The following is a 13,782-nucleotide window of genomic DNA, read 5'->3' as shown; positions in this document are numbered from 1 at the left end:
TGCTGATGAGCTACGCTCGTCGTCACCATTATTTCTCAGTTTACTTTGGAGCCTAGTGTTACGTTTTTCATACGCCATTATTGTCACAATATTTCAGACGATAACATAGAAAAGCACAATTTGAAGAGCAAAAATAAGAGAACACATTAACATAGCACTGAAAATAATATCTAGTTAATCGCAAGCGCAGCTGCGAAATACTTGGTGCAAATCTACATGCATGCCACAACTGTTTTACTGTACAACAATGAAAGACTGCAACTGCAAAGGAGATTCTCTCTACAATTACGCGCTAGCAATAAACAAAAGTTACACTAATTACACAAACTACAAGAAAAAATCAGAAGATTCCAGTGAGGTATCCTCGGCTAAGGGTCAACATATGTAACGTACCCCCTGTGCTTAAACTGATACACTATTTTTTAGCGCAACGCAATCTGACTTTCAATAATCCCTACAAAAGACTGGCCCTGACTAACATTAACCTATACCTTTCACGAATCACTTACCTCACAAAAATCTTCGTTACTCGAACTACTGCTATACAGCGAGCGCCACTACTGCCAGCTAAATAAAAGATTCTAACTACTGAAGGCACTAACTACTGATAGGCATAGTTAGCAAATGAAAGATTTTGATAGAGAAAAAACAATGTATTTACCTTAATAGTGTTCAAAAGTCATAATATATATAGCAGTTCATGACATCCATTCTAACAAATGTACTGTTTCTGATGGACACACGTCCAGATCATCCGCTCTCAAAAATCCGCCATCTCACTTCCCCACATCCACCACTACTGGCGGCTCACCTCCAACTGCGCAACGCTACGCGCTGTTAACATCCAGCTGCCCAACACTACAATGGCAGACAACAATGCAAACTATCCACAGACTGCACACAGCACAGCCAGTGATTTTGATACAGAGCGCTACGTGGCGTTACCAATAAGAAAACCTAAACAGCCTACTTACACCAGGTATCGCCCCATACTGAAACACCCATATTAGTATGTGGTGTTGCCTCCACGGGCGGCAAAGCAGGCGCTGACTCTGGCATTCACTCGGTAGCACAGATGGCGATTACTGTGTTGGGATACGTCATGCCACCCGTGCTCGACCTATTCACGTGATTCTGTGAAAGTTGGTGGTTGGTGTGTCGTATGAGTCATTTCTCGTCCCATCGATTGGAGACAAATCCGGAGACTGTGCAGGCCAAGGAAGTTGCTGCACGTTTTGCATAGCACTTTGAGTTGGACGAGCCGTGTTTGGGCGAGCATTATCCCTTTGGAACAACACATAACCTTCCTGTTGCAAAAACGGCAAGGTATAACAACTTTCTGCCCCCACCGAGCTCTGGTTAATGTCTCCTCCAGAAACATCAAATGTGAACGAGAATTCTAGCTTATCACACTCCAGACCGTGAGGCCTGGGCTGAGGCCAGTGTGTCTTGGACTAATGCGCTCCACGAGACAGCACTCAACAGGTGTACGTCGTATGCGCAAACGACCATCACTTGCGTGCAGGCAGAATCTGCTTTATCGGTGAAGACCACAGGGCGCCATTCAATGTCCGTGTGACCCTCTGACGGCAACAGTTGAACCGTGCACGTCGATGCTGTGGCGTGTGTGGATGTCGGGCTAAATGTGTGTGTCTACAGTCCCACTGCTAATAACCAGTTCACAATACTCCCTGTTGACATGTCTGGGCTCACAAGGCTTCTTACCTAGCTGTGGTAGCTGTACGATCTGCCACTGCTGCCTTACAAATACGACGGTCCTTGCGGGCGTCTTTGCTGTGTGGACGCCCATAACCTCGTTTATAGGCGTGAGAACGTTCACGTGACCACTGATGCGAACATCGTTGCACACCAACTTGTGTGACAGTTCGCCATTCAGAAGGCCACAATCTGACCCTTTCAAACTCGTTCAGTTGGCTGTAGGAAACACGAGTACGTCTCTGTGGCATGCTTGCCTGCTAGCTTCACTCGTTTGGACCTCACTTAGCCTTCTGGCTGTGACCGTTCACTATTAAAGTTTAGATACAGTTGGTGTTCTGGTAATTATGCCACTACGCAGTCTGTTGGCGGAGGACGTTGAGTCCATTAGAGTACCAGGTGATCAAAAAGTCAGTATAAATTTGAAAACTGAATAAATCACGGAATAATGTATATAGAGAGGTACAAATTGAAACACAAGCTTGGAATGACATGGGGTTTTATTAGAACCAAAAAAGTATAAACGTTCAAAAAATGTCCGACAGATGGCGCTTCATCTGATCAGAATAGCAATAATTAGCTTGACAAAGTAAGACAAAGCAAAGATGATGTTCTTTACAGGAAATGCTCAATATGTCCACCATTATTCCTCAACAATAGCTGTAGTCGAGGAATAATGTTGTGAACAGCACTGTAAAGCATGTCCGGGGTTATGGTGAGGCATTGGCGTCGGATGTTGTCTTTCAGCATCCCTAGAGATGTCGGTCGATCACGATACACTTGCGACTTCAGGTAACCCAAAAGCCAATAATCGCACGGACTGAGGTCTGGGGACCTGGGAGGCCAAGCATGACGAAAGTGGCGGCTGAGCACGACGCGCGCAAGAGATCTTTCACTCATCTAGCAATACTTTCTTTTGTTCTAATAAAACCCCATGACATTCCAAGCATGTGTGTAAATTTTTACCTCTCTATCTACTTTATTCCGTGGTTTATTAAGTTTTCAAATTTATGCTGACTTTTTGATCACCCGGTATATCTACTATCCCCCAGGTGACATATACCGACATCAGATAAAAATTGACGTCATCTTTCCAGAAGAACAATTTTTTTTCCAGCAGTGTACATCGTACTTCTTCCATACGAAAAACTTACATAGACTTCTGGTCATTTCACACGCTGCTAAGAGATATGGGTAGTGCATTCCACTAAAAAGATCCCTTCCACATGACCATGATTTAGATTATGGTGGTGGAGGTGCAACCACCGAAAGGCATAACGGATACATAAGTCTTATTGCTGACGTATGAATTTTAATTTTTTCATCCAGTAAGATTTCGTGTTTCTTTGCATTAGACATATTTCACCTTGATATACAACCGGATTTTACTTCAATTTTATCGGATAACCTTCCCTCGTAGGCAGCATCATATTCAAATTGGTCATAAACTGATATTCATAAACGTATCAACGGCAAATCAAAAATTGTAAACTTTGGCGGCAGATGGATGAATGATTGACGCTGCTCCGCTGTTTCACCGAGCAGCTGGCGAGCATAGTAAATAGGGGACACGTCGATACCACGGCATAAAGACTTTCCAAATTTTATTCCGTGTTCTTAGTTGGACAGTAACTGTGCCTCATAGACAGGCGCATGAACAATATAGGCAGATGACAGCATTTGAGAAAGGACATGTAGCTGAGCACAAAAAAGCCAGTTGGACTAATCGGCGAAACTCTCGACATTTGAATAGCAGCGATGCCACTATTCGAAGATGTTTACAGGAATGGGTAAACCAGGGCCGACCACAGCGTCAAGAAGGAAGCGGTCGACATAGAAAGACGGCAGAGCACGAGGACCGAGCAATCGCCAGAAGCACTCAGAGCCTCGGACACATCATTATTATCGATCTGATGTGCAAGTGGTGCTGCAGTGACCATAAGGACCATTAACAGGCAGGGGGCTGAGCTCAGCCGCGCCCCTTGCGCCGTCTACCACTGACCTTTGCACACCAACAAGCCCATTTGCAGTTGCGTCTGGCACATTCGGTATGGAATCTCATTGACTGGAGTAGAATTGTCTTGAGTGATGAGTCCCGCTTCGAACTGAGTCCCGATGTCCAGCGGAGACGTGTCTGGAGACACCCTGGACAGCTGTGGGTGCCAACCTGACTGTTGCCCGCCATACGGAAAGGACAAACAGGAGCGGTTGTCATCCGCGGCGGCCTTACAGCACAGCGGTACGTCGACGATATTCTACGTCCTATGTTGTTGACCTTCATGGCAAGCCATTCTGGGCTTACATCCAAGAAAGACAATGCCCGCCTACACAAGACTAGAGTTTCTACTGCTTTTCTCCGTACTTTCCAATCCCTATATTGGCCAGCAAGGTCACCAGATCTTTTCTGAGCTGAAAATGTTTGGAACATTGTGGGCAATGCCCTACAACCAACTGGGGATTTTGTCGATCTAACGCCCCAATTGGACATTGTTTTCACGGTATACCTCAGGAGGACATCCAACGACTCCATCAATCAATCCCAAGCCGAATAACTGATTGCATCGGTACCAGAGATGGACCGAATTGTTCTTGACTTGCTCAATTTGTGAAGCTCTTTCTCTTGAATAAATCATCCAATTTGTCTGAAATTATATTCATTTGATTGCTTGTACATCTACCGATTTCTGTCCCATTCGGACGATTTCTTCATGGTGCGCCATTTATTTATTTTTCCTTAGAATGTAATACGAGCAGTAAAACCCATATTACATTTCCCTGGACACAAAAAATATCACTTATGCGCCTGTAGATGATTATAGATAGCGTCCTGCTTTCAATATAGTCACAGGTCTGGTTAGAAAAGGAGGATTTGAGTTGAAGGTCCCGTCGACGACAAGGTCATTAGAGACGGAGCACGAGCTCGGATTAGGGAAGCATGGATAAGGAAATCTGCCGTTCCCTTTTAAAATTACCATCCTGGTAGTTGCCTTAAGCGTTTTAAGGAAATTACAGGAAACCTGAAGGTGGATGACCGAATTCCCGAATACAAATCCGATGTCTCACCACTGCGCTACCTCGCCAGGTGCCTGGTTTAACATTCGTCAGTGGAAAACCAGGGGAAAACGTCCTCAGCTACCAACTAAATTAACCTTTGGGACTTTTCAGTCATTAATTTCCTTCCTCTAGATAATACTAAATGTCACTAGCGGAATAGATAACGTATGATAACTGTTACAGAAAGCCTCATTGTACGCTCGGTAGGAACGGAATGATTTACAAAAGACGACAATAATATCTGGAAGTTGACAAGTTATGCTGCATATTATAAATTATAGGATTCCCACCAATAAATTCGTTAGTTTATAGTGTAGCTGTTTTTCATGTCCTATCCGCTCTGCTTACAAACGAAGTTTCGCCTTTCTGAGCAGTCATCGTCAAATCCACTCTGGATATCCTGGATCAGCGTCGCCGTGGTCTCTCTAGATCTTTTAAAAGGAATGCCATCTTTAATTGATGCTGCACACGAATTTTCGGGAATGAGGCTCTTGACAATACGTTTCATAGTTCGCGTTAAAGTGAGAAACAAATTCATCAGTCTAACTACTAAGTTTATTTCAGTCAAAGCGCCGGTTTCGACTATCTAGTCTTTGTGAATAGCCCATAAATGTTGTTTGGATGATGCCGGCGTCAAAAAATGCATGAACTCAACGTTTCATTGAGGCTCGTACGACTTGGTGAGCATTTACTGAGATAAACTTTGTAGTGAAAAGTAACGTGATTATTGATTCTCTCAGCGAATAACAGCAAATATGAACTAATTCCTATTTCGTAGCAAACGTTTCAGCGCCAGTTGAAACCATCTACTGTGCCTCAAAACTGCTTAGCACAATCTACAGCTACAGTTAGAAAAATTATAAATTGCATGGTAGAGGATATTTCTTATTGTACCACACATCAGCGGTTCTTTTGCGCATCATTCATGGTTGGAGCAGTGGGAAAATGAGCTTTTCCGCTTTTGCATATTTCCTACAGGAGAAATACAGAGAGAGCAGAAGAATATTATAAATAACTCTCTTTTATAAGCAGGTTTGCGCTAAATATTATGAGTTTGCCAGTTGAGACTTTCCAGTAATTTCTTTTCTTACACCGCGAAGGCAACAGAACGGTGACTACTGGCTCCGCTGAACTCTTTTCGCATTCCATGTCTGCCTATAGTCCGACCATATGTGGCTCTCACACTTCAAGAGATTTCCAGCATAGACGCCACAGGTGTTGTGGATAAGCAAACTGTATTTTATTGGTAAAGTACCATTGAAGCGAAGCCTGTCATATGCCTTACCTGGTGCTGTGTCTTTCTGGTCCTCGTCTACGTCCCCACACAGCTGCATTCGTCGTCTGCGAGCCACGGTACGGTGTGTGATGGAGGGCGCAACCAGTATCGTTCTGTCCGTTTTCATGCCACTCCCGGAGGATAAGCACGCCTTACCAATTTGTAAGAGCTCGACTTTCTCAGATTTTGCCTTCGTAACAAATACACGATATACATGGAAGTAGCATGTTTCTTGGCTCATGTCAGAACATGGACTCCTCAAGTTTTGTGGGTAAGGCGCTCTGCAATGCTCAACATCTTTCTTCTGACCTTTGCCATAGGAGTTTGTGGAGCATATCTGAGACTATCTCAGATCAACTAAACAAGACCGTGACGAACAGGGTAGCTCATCTTAGAATCTTTTCCAACACTTCTGTTAATTTGTCTTGGTCCCAGACCGACAAACAATACTAGAGAGTGATCGACCTACGGTCTGTAAACGACACCTTTGGTGGATGAAAATATATGGCACCTACCATCCCCATTTGGTCGTTTTACTTTAAATCACTCCGGAACACTCTGTATTTCATGGAAGGTTTTGACTGGTTCTAGTGACTGATAGTTGATCTCGCAGTCAGGCAATATCGTAACTTTTCGTTTATATGCGCGCATTTTAGACGATGGTTCCCTACAGACTGTGAATGCTCCAATCTCTGCTGCGATAAAGTTTGAAAGCAACTTCTGAGTCAGTTGTCGGAAGGCAAAAAGCCGAGTTTCTGTCATTACGCACTATGTGCAGTGGAGCCTGCAGTTAAAGTTTTTATCATTTATGCCTGATAAACTATTGATTTTAACAACTGAACGATCTGTTGTGTAAGTACTACTCATGTCGTAGTGCAATTAAACTACTTTCTCCGAAATTTCCATGTTAATGCAATAGTTATTGTTTTTACATTTAGCTAGGTGAAGGGGTGACAAGCACTTTGTAATATTGCGGTGACAATGCTTTCTTTTTACAGGCATCAGACTTACAGTCTTTCAGGAATTCCTGTATTTGTTGCACTGTAATAATTTACACTACTGGCCATTATAATTGCTACACCAAGAAGAAATACAGATGATAAACGGGTATTCATTGGACAAATATATTACACTAGAACTGACATGTGATTGCATTTTCACGCAATTTAGGTGCATAGATCCTGAGAAATCAGTACCCAGAACAACCACCTCTGGCCGTAATAACGGCCTTGATACGCCTGGGCATTGAGTCAAACAGAGCTTGGTTGGCGTGTACAGGTACAGCTGCCCTTGCAGCTTCAACATGATACCACAGTTCATCAAGAGTAGTGACTGGCGTATTGTGACGAGCCAGTTGCTCGGCCACCATTGACCAGACGTTTTCAATTGGTGAGAGATCTGGAGAATGTGCTGACCAGGGCAGCAGTCGAACATTTTCTGTATCCAGAAAGGCCCGTACAGGACCTGCAACATGCGGTCGTGCATTATCCTGCTGAAATGTAGGGTTTCGCAGGGATCGGATGACGGGTAGAGCCACGGGTCGTAACACATCTGAAATGTAACGTCCACTGTTCAAAGTGCCGTTAATGCGAACAAGAGGTGACAGACGTGTAACCAATGGCACCCCATACCATCACGCCGGGTGACACGCCAGTATGGCAATGACGAATACACGCTTCCAATGTGCGTTCACCGCGATGTCGCCAAACACGGATGCGACTATCATGATGCTGTAAACAGAACCTGGAACCATCCGAAAAAATGACGTTTTTCCATTCGTGCCCGCATCTCGTGGTCGTGCGGTAGCGTTCTCGCTTCCCACGCCCGGGTTCCCGGGTTCGATTCCCGGCGGGGTCAGGGATTTTCTCTGCCTCGTGATGGCTGGGTGTTGTGTGCTGTCCTTAGGTTAGTTAGGTTTAAGTAGTTCTAAGTTCTAGGGGACTTATGACCACAGCAGTTGAGTCCCATAGTGCTCAGAGCCATTTGAACCATTTTTTTTTTTTTTCCATTCGTGCACCCAGGTTCATCGTTGAGTACACCATCGCAGGAACTCCTGTCTGTGACGCAGCGTCAAGGGTAACCGCAGCCATGGTATCCGCGCTAATAGTCCATGCTGCTGCAAACGTCGTCGAACTGTTCGTGCAGATAGTTGCTGTCTTGCAAACTTCCCCATGTGTTGACTCAGGGATCGAGACGTGGCTGCACGATCCGATACAGCCATGTGGATAAGATGCCTGTCATCTCGACTGCTAGTGATACGAGGCCGTTGGGATCCAGCACGGCGTTCCGTATTACCCTCCTGAACCCACCGATTCCATATTCTGCTAACAGTCAATGGATCTCGACCAACGCGAGGAGCAATGTCGCGATACGATAAACCGCAATCGCGATAGGCTACAATCCGACCTTTATCAAAGTCGGAAACGTGATGGTACGTATTTCTCCTCCTTACACGAGTTGTTGTTATCAACAACGTTTCACCAGGCAACGCCGGTCAACTGCTGTTGTATGTGTATGTCAAATCGGTTGGAAACTTTCCTCATGTCAGCACGTTGTAGGTGTCGCCACCGGCGCCAACCTTGTGTGAATGCTCTGAAAAGCTAATCATTTGCATATCACACCATCTTCTTCCTGTCGGTTACATTTCGCGTCTGTAGCACATCATCTTCGTGGTGTAGCAATTTTAATGGCCAGTATTGTAGTTCACCCCTTTCATACAAGAAGACCAATGTCAGTTTCATGGAAATAATTCTGTTTTCTGGTGGTTCCTCGACAGTATGTGTGTAATGTTTTATTTTGCTTATATAAGAAATGACATAGGTTTGTATCCAAAATGCCCGGGTTTCAGACAAAATATACGTTTACGTTTTATGATTTTCACCTAATCGAGTACAGATGTAGAAACAATATTAAGGTAAGAAGCATAATACGGAGTGTCCTGGTTCAAACTGAAACACGTGACAGAGGGATCACAACAGATTATTTGAGATAGGGAACCAATGGTCGGATATGCATGTTATATTGGTTATGGACATACACAGTATACACCACATCACAACAATGTAGCTCATAGTAATTGTTCAAAGCGACGATCGCCAAGCTCATGGTAATTGTTCAAAGCGAAGACCGCCAGTCTGAATGACGAAATGTATGACATTTTTGTATGGGAAAGCTCGTTTTGGTCATGGCAGATAATTATAGGAGGGCGTGCTGAAAAGTAATGCCTCCGAATTTTTTCATCTGTTCTCAATATCGGTTACGTATTCCATGACAAGCATGTTACCCGGTCGACTTTCCGCTTCGCTGACGCAAGTTGCAATCCTCTGCCGCTAGAGAGTTCCGAATTGTAGCGTGTAAAATGGCGATGCGTAAGGGCGCGTTTACATTGAGCTGAGAACATGTTTTTGTTCGGAACATTTGTTCCCTCTACGTGTTGGCAACATTGTTCGTTGTTCGCATTCCCGTTTACACTAACAACCAACATTTCTACGTATTCGCGTAGTCTGCTGCAGTGAACTGATAGGTTACTTTGTGTATTCACATCAAGAGATACGCTATGTCAACTGAAGAGGAAGAATTAATGACATTTGGTGCTGCATTGATAATACTTAACGAAATGAACAGACGAAGAAAACGACGTAGTCGTCGTTGGTGGACCAAAACATACTATTGAAGACGTGGCGGGAATGACATGCTTTGTGAGCTGAATTTTGAAGACGGTTCTGGCTTTCATAACTTCACTAGGATGTCGCCGTCAGATTTTGAAATGTTGTTGAATATTATAGGACCAGTTGTTTCAAAGAAAGACACAAATTTCAGAAAAGCAATCCCTGTGAACCAAGGACTTGCTGTTACTCTTCGTTTTCTGGCATCAGGAGACTCCTATCAAAGCCAGCCATATCTCAAATAGTTCCATATCATCCAGGAAACGTAGGTATTTAAATCCAAACCACTTCGTTTCGTGAAGTGTGTCAGTACCACATCCAGATTTTTTACTTTGCTCTATTTTTCTTTTCTCTCGTCGGTATTGGGACAAGAGAGATGTAATTTTTTTGTCCACGTAACTGCTGCTGGTGCCAATCGCCGCAGCAACGTTTTGTAATGAATCATGTTTGATTTTAGTATTTTTGTAACCTGCGCAACGTATATTCCACAGGCACTCCACTGCCTCATAGAGCGATATCAATTGGAAAATTTTGTCTCGTGACCACTCCATTTGAAATAAAAATGAAGGGACATAAAATAAACGCACCACTACACTCCAGCAAAACAAACACCAAAGCACTCACTGAGAGCAAACGAACACTAGCGCTGCGTAGCGGAATTTAGTGGTAGCAGGCCACGAACAATGTTTCTTTGATCTCTACCGACGCAGCCTTGGAACATTGATTTTGTGTTGCGAACATCGGTAGTCAATTACTAGCTACGAACAATGTTGCGAACAATGTTGTGAACAATGTTGCGAACTCAGTGTAAACGCGCCTTAACGTAACTATGTCGGTGCGTGAGAAACAGCGTGCTTTAATGGAATTTCTAACCACAGAAGAGTTAGTCCACACCCTCTCCTTCAGCATGCCAATGCCAAAACACAAGAGCGCTGCGACATCTACAACAATCCGATCCTTGGGTTCATTGCCATCGATTACCTTCCACACAATCTCGAGTTGGGCCCATCTGATTTTCAACTTAAAAACACCATCGAAGACTACTTGACTTTAGTAACGATGAAACAGTGCAAGCAGAGGTGAGGTTTTGGCCCCGTCAACAAAGTCATACACTCTGCAGTGATTGTACCAACAAACTGGTCTCTCGTTCAGAGAAATGTGTTGTTCGCCGAGGTGACGATGTTCAAAAAGAAATATGCAGACGTGAAGAATAAATTTGTAGAATGTTAATAACGTTTGTTTCATTTTAAAATCTTTATGAATTTTCTATTAAAAATTAGGAGTCCTTACTTTTCAGCACGCCCTCGTGCTTTACCTGAGAGAATGTCTTATGATCCTCCTATAACCACTGGCACAGGACAACAGTTCTGTGTATTCATTCAGTAGCCTTTTTCGTGGATGGGTGTAGTGTGTGCTCTTTTCCAATTACAGAGAATATTTCAATGCTCAAAAAACCTGTGGAAGATTATGGTTAAGACTGGGGCGAACTGACTTGCAAATTCTGTGTCGTCCTGTGTTCCCTTACGAGGCCTGACATACCACAGGGTAAGGACCTTGGGGGCTGAAACCGGCTGTGGTTTTTAAAATAAAGGAAAATGCGACTGATACTGGCATTTTATTCAAAATCACTATTACGGTTGCGGAACCTGTGTCAAGATGCTCCATATACTGGATAAAAAAATCGTCATTAACTACTTTGATACTAATTTTTGTGCCCCTGATAGCTTTTATTTTTATTGAGATTCCACGAAAGCGTTATACAGAAATTATTACCGAAGGCTCCTTACTTCGCCCTTCTGTAGTCAAGTGTGTTTCTACAAACATCAGCCTATCGGTGACTTTATACTTCACTTTGTATCTGTTATGCAGTACCGGTAAACTTTGTTTTAAGTGTGTGATATTGTCTGCATACAAAGAGGGATATCTACCGACTATAAGTATTTCCTATAATTTATTTGACTATTCTCTTACCTCCTGTCTAAGAGGTTCAGTCTCCCTTTCATTGGCTGGGTAATTATTTACATAACAAGTTATTTGCCCTCAGTATGCTGTATTCCGTTAACAGGCTCGGATAATGCCTTGCCATTCCAAGAAACAAGCTGCACTTCAAACATGGATACAGCTAAAGTCTGTAAGAATAATTTTCAAAAGTGACCAATGACAAACTTTGTACTTATAAATGTATCTCTTAGAGACAATTTTCAGTTGCTGTAGATGTTATGGCACGTGTAATACTATATACTTTCAAGAAATACTAAACTTGATGCGCTGTGTAATAGTGTGGTACCTTAGTATAGATATCAATTTTCTAGAACAAAAAAAAAAGAATATTATGGGAATGACGTCTACATACGAGGGCTACTCAGAAGTAATGCATCACTTATTTTTCTCAGCAGAAAACAATGTTATGAATGCGACACGTTACGAATGTACGATTTGAAGCCTCCTGGGTGAAGGCGCGTAATTTCCGTCACTTCCGACAGATAGCATAGGTGCAGGGCAGTTTCAAAATGGCGTCTGTAGGTGATGTACGTTGCAAGCAACGTGCCGTCATTGAATTTCTTACTGCAAAGAAAGAAACTGTGGGGAATATTCATAAACGCTCGTGCAAGGTCTATGGAGCATCGTCTGTCGACAGAAGTACAGTTAGTCGCTGGGCACGGAGGGTGAGGTCTTCAGAAGGAGGTTCGACGGAGCTCAACGATTTGCAGCGGTCGGGAAGACCATCCATAGCTGTCACATTTGACATGTGCAGCGAGCTGATGTCATTCGCGATGACAGATGATTTACGACTCGGTAGCTGGATGCAGTCACTCGCACTCTTGGATATTCAAAAGTGTGTGTACCGACAGGGAATACATGCCCCTGTTTTGCACTGGAGGAAGACCATAGAACAGGATGCAGATTACTTGGAAAAATAGGGGGTGTAGATAAAACACCATTCTTTCGTGTGTGTAATTCTCATTATGTTCAATACAGAATTATTGAAGAAAAAACGTGGTGCATTACTTTCTGGGCAACGCTGCACATTTGTCAGTATAGCAGAGAGTAGCTGCATTTCATTTCGTTTAAAAATCTCATTTGTTTAGCATGTTTGTATGTTGATGTCTTCTCTTCCATTTAACCTGCATTCCATCTGCTGTACATTTGCTTTGATTAGGAGTTACCAGTAGTGTAAATGTGAGAAACCGTTCAGTTTGATGTGGACTAACACTTTGCATATGCTGTTGACAATACGATTTTCAGTTAATATTAACGTTTTCCTCTAATTAAGCAGATCAAAATTGCATCATGCATATCGAGACATCAATATTGATATTATTAGTAGTGTAAGAGATACTAAAATCTTCACTTTTGCTGTTTCAGGATTGCGACTAGTGAAACGAGGTCCCTGCTGAATGTAATAATATTGAGCAGAAGAATTCATCCATGACTGTCATTCAGTGCTGAAGCCATCACACATAACGACCATCAGTGAAGAAGCAATGTTAAACGAAAGAGAGGGCGAGAGGGAAAGGGCTGCTTGTTTATGGCCGAGAGGACTGACCTCGACAAGCAATGAATTTCATTCCTGATATCAAGATTCCACTACTTCTCCAGATGAAAACTACTTACTTGCTTTAAAGCGGAAGACTGATCGCTTCTACTTATTAAATTGTCACAGTTTCGTATGCACATTTCATTTAACACTGATTTTTTAAAATATTTATCATATGTTAAGCTTTAAATTTTGGGGTTCCTTTTCAGCTCATAGCTATGGTCTAGAAAATAACTTATTTTATGTAATGTGAACTATGTACGGGATCACTTAAATTAAGTGCGACATACTATGTTATTGTTATTATTATTATTATTATTATTATTATTATTATTATTTGTTGTGCCAGTACATTTAAGCACATATCCTGTAATGCAAAAAATTGTTAATAAAACTCATTGAATCACAATGGCCCAATGTAAAAGTGTCCATTCACGAACTGTGTCCACATCTTTCACTCATGGAATTCATCAAGAATGCATAAAAATAAGCCTGTATGAGTGGATAATATGGGTACTTCTCTTTTTATGGTA

At 42.7% G+C, this 13,782-nt stretch overlaps 1 long non-coding RNA gene across 1 annotated transcript in view; it reads left to right on the top strand.

The window, feature by feature from the left end:
* LOC126237171 (uncharacterized) overlaps positions 1-13,529 on the top strand; it is a 251,142-nt gene extending 237,613 nt beyond the window's left edge. Inside the window, exon 3 of the long non-coding RNA XR_007545046.1 lies at positions 13,078-13,529. This is a non-coding gene — a long non-coding RNA (uncharacterized LOC126237171). The remainder of the gene's footprint in view (positions 1-13,077) is intronic.
* The last annotated feature ends 253 nt before the right edge of the window (positions 13,530-13,782 follow it).

This window comes from Schistocerca nitens, chromosome 1, assembly GCF_023898315.1.
Source record: "Schistocerca nitens isolate TAMUIC-IGC-003100 chromosome 1, iqSchNite1.1, whole genome shotgun sequence".
In the NCBI taxonomy this organism is placed as follows: domain Eukaryota; kingdom Metazoa; phylum Arthropoda; class Insecta; order Orthoptera; family Acrididae; genus Schistocerca; species Schistocerca nitens.
Note: the sequence above shows the minus strand (reverse complement) of the source record. Positions and strands in the feature narration are given on the sequence as shown.